Source organism: Micropterus salmoides, unplaced genomic scaffold (genome assembly GCF_014851395.1).
Source record: "Micropterus salmoides isolate LMB-PRFRI ecotype aquatic unplaced genomic scaffold, ASM1485139v1 Ms_hic_scaffold_17, whole genome shotgun sequence".
NCBI lineage: Eukaryota > Metazoa > Chordata > Actinopteri > Centrarchiformes > Centrarchidae > Micropterus > Micropterus salmoides.
Genome location: NW_024040817.1, coordinates 18,167,079 through 18,171,018, shown reverse-complemented (window position 1 = coordinate 18,171,018; position 3,940 = coordinate 18,167,079). Strand labels below are relative to the sequence as shown.

General features: G+C 43.5%; 1 pseudogene; it reads right to left on the bottom strand.

Moving 5' to 3' along the window:
* The window catches only part of LOC119907776, a 2,893-nt pseudogene extending 801 nt beyond the window's left edge, over positions 1-2,092 (bottom strand).
* Positions 2,093-3,940: the final 1,848 nt, after the last annotated feature.

Sequence of the window (3,940 nt, the reverse complement as noted above, 5' to 3'; positions counted from 1 at the left end):
AAACAAGTGAACCCGGGGGTGAATATCAGTATGGATTGACTTGATTTTCTTGCTTGCTGCTTGCTGCTTGCCAATAAAACCAAAACCACACTCCCAAACAAACGCTGTGGGAACAAAGACACCTGCTATCTGATTTGTTCATCTTGAATTTTGCTCATTTTAACAACCACATCTGCTCATGTCTGAATGCACATTTTGATTGATTGCTGAGGAAATTCAAATGCATATGTTTTTTGTTTTGTATCAGTCCTCGTTTCTTACCTGGCTGCATCACACGAGGCTTGGCCCCCAGGTAGGCCAAGTTGACGTTGGCCTTCCTGCCGTCAATTATTGGGTTGGGGTCCTTACAGGCCCGGTCTGCAGCCGAGCGGTCGGCCATCGTCACCTGACAGGGGAGGGAGAAACACAGAGCATGAGAAAGATGTGGATAACTGAAGCAGGCGTGTAAGTGAGGTTGAGGTTCCTTTTCTGCAGACTCAACAGGTTGACCTAACAACACACAACTGTATAGTTAGAGTGCATGTGTTTATAACACAAAGAGACAAATATAATTTTGTAGAGGCATACAGATGTGTGTGAAACTTTCTGTGTGTGTCCCTGCGATGTGGCCTTATTAGCAGCAAGTATTTGGGCCACACACATCCATCACCCTCATGTGGATGTGTTGAAACTATCAGCAGTGAATAGGAGCCAGGCTGGCTGAGATGACTGACTGAACATGGCTCCATTGTCGCTCCCATTACAACAACCCACTTTATCAGGGCTACTGCGCTCAGAGCTTCACGAGACAGGACCTCTTTTTCACACTCTTTTGCAACTGGCAAGTGGCCTGGCCAAAAGCCTTTTTAGGGAGAAAATAAAGGAAAAGAGAAAGAATGATGCATGAATATGGTGTCACTACAAAACTAAAGAGAAGATATGAGGATTAAATACACCTCAGAGAAATATTTGTGTCCACGTACAAATACAGATATTGTGCATATCAAGGTGACTGTGCAGTTTTCCACATCCTCTACTGGTAATATGTGCCAGAGTTAATTTCATGTTTTGGTGTCTAGATCCCTTTAAGCAGCCCTGTTACATGTATATGTATGCAGAAGTTCCAGTGTTGTACACAAGAGTGTAAATAAATTAAACTGTCAGTAAAGAGATATTTAATACTCAGTGAGTGGCATTGAGCAGCTTGCTGCTGAAATGCTTTTTGTCTAGGTTTTATGACAAGTGGGAGCAAAATATTTACGAAAGTTAGGAGCAAAGTTGTAAACAGCTTAGAGGTTATGAAACCAGCGTAACCGCAAACAAAACTGCTCTGTAACATAAAGTCATCATGATTTTTTCCCCTCAGCCCACCAGAGCTGTCACTGTAAGGGCAGCTCACTTTAAAACGTGTGAGGGCGCATAGCAAAGCGCAACAAGTTTGTGAGTGCGAGATTGCAACAGACGCCAGAGTTAAATTTGAGTAGGACACTGCTTATCAAAACATTAGTATCTCATGACTGCCGATGTATTAAAGTTAGTCATGATGTTGTGACAGACAGCAACAGCCGCGCAGTCGTATTATTTCCTACATGCGTGAAAGTGTGCAGGAGTTACATTCTGTATAAACTGAAGTAGTAGTAGTAAGACGTTACTACAAAGGGATACTTACGAATCCATAACCCCTAGACTTGCCGGTCTGTCTGTCGGTGATGACCACCGCTTCTTCAATCTCACCAAACACCTCAAAATATTTCCTGAGACTTGAATCCGTGGTGTGGTAGGGAAGACCCCGACAAAAATCTTCGTATAGGTCGTGTCCTTTTGCGTGGTGTGCATCGTTAGTGCAAAATACAATAAATAGGAACAATAAAAATAAAAAGTATAGTGCAATGTCTCCTTATCAACAATTCTTTGGATGAAGAGAGAGAGAAAGAGAGATCAGCTGGCTCTTTAACTTTTTCAGAGAGAAAACAAAACAAAAACTCGACAAAAGTGAAGCCTGGAGGTAGATTTATGTTCCGACAGTGAAGAGGGGAGTTATATGGAGCGGATTGTCCCAGCGAGACCATCAGGTGTTTCCAGCTCTTCTTGGTAACTCTGCTGTCTAACTAAATAGGTTGGGGACCCATTCCTAAAAGCGCTGCTCCTAACTCCACCCAGCTTTCAGTCCATCTCTGCCCGCCCACCAGCGCGCACAAACAGCTGGGAAACTGGAGCTCCGAAAAAGATCCCGGCTGCCTTTGCTGGAATCACGTTAATTTCATCAGGGGCCAAAAAAACCTGATTCTACTCATGACATGTTGGTGAAAAATATGAGCACAGGCTTGTAGTATAGTTCATGTGAAAATGTGTCAAACAGAGGACATATCAATATCTATATTTCTCTCTTTGGCGAGATAAAACGTAGATCAGGGTCTCTATAAGTTTACATCGATTAGGCCTCCTGCAAAACAGCCGGTCAAGGCGGGTTGGACAGACACATCACAGCAGTAGTGAGCAGAGAGACAGGTGTAGCTTTGAGGCTCCACTGGAAGGACCAAACTTAAAGACAGTCCACTTGTGGGACGCTGACGGAGTTTAGGCAAGTTTCCTTCTCTGTTTTAACGGTTTCCTTCACTTTAAGGGGTTCTGCCATTACAGCCTTGAATGAATGAATGAACTTACAACAAGTTTAAAAAATCATATCTGACAACATTTTAACAAGTAGTGCTCCCTACTTCGCTTTTAGGGTCGTTGGGATGTTGACGTGGTGCTGAATGAAGCCTTATCATCGTAAAAAGATGGTGAAAGGATAACATTTCAATAATTAAATCATTGTTGTGACAAAAGCGCCGTGCGTCATATGGCACAGCTATTATGATGGGAAAGGATCAAGTAAAACACCGAGAGATCAATTCAATCAAGAGTCTCTGCACATCAATGATTAAAATAACTTGTGAACCTCCTCTGCACTGGGCGGCCTGTTGGATGGACGACCAGCATGAGTGATTCACCTCCGGTAATGCGAGAGGGAACTCTGCGGTTAATCATTCATGGCGGCTCCGCTTCTGTGAGCCCTCTGTTCCTGGCCTACATATATCCTGTCTCCCCATGTAACACGGTGAGCTGACACATTTGCACACGGGAACAGCATTATGCAAGTAGGCTATTTGATGTGGGGTAATAAAAAGATGTGTGCAAAACCTCGAAGGCTACCTGCCGATGACAGGTTACGTGACTCAAGCGCACCAAAATGGCACTTGTAGAAATGTTTGGCTGATTGTATCCTATCCTAACTCCAACCAAAATATATATATTTTTTGTTGAGTATGACGAGGGCCAATGCGCGCTGTCACCTCCATCTGAATGTGAATTGCCACTGCAGGACAACCAGATGACAAAGAAATGCAACCTGATAGAGCATCTTGTTGCGGTGCTGCACTCACTATTTTATTCATGCGGCCACACGCGCTTAAAAGTCCGAGTGGAGGATCGTGTTTCCCAGCTCAACAATGGGGTTGCGGTCAGGTTGCGTACAATTGTTGTCTTCTGTTCATGTGCAGCATGCTGACTAGTCTGAATCCTCTTATACTTTGACAATAACAGGCTGTGGAGCCATTGAACACTTACTTAATTTCCCAGTATTCTTTAGAAATACTCCCTGACACCTCAACATCACATGTAGCCTACAGGGAATATGTGTCAGCAGCCTGGTTCCCATCTAAGCTGGCCCCTTAATTTACTTCAAACATACATTTGACATGATAATATACTGTTACTTTGTGCCTTAGCACACACCTGTCGGGCAGAGACACGCTAAAGGTCAAAGGTCACTGGAACAGCTGAATAGCCAGTGCTAGCAGTCACACTGAGGTCATAGCTACTCAAACTCTCAGAAAAATAAAAACTTAGCCTGGGTAATGAGTTAATTTTATAAAGTTTTAACATTCTCACAGATCACTGAGCTCCCACAAACAACACA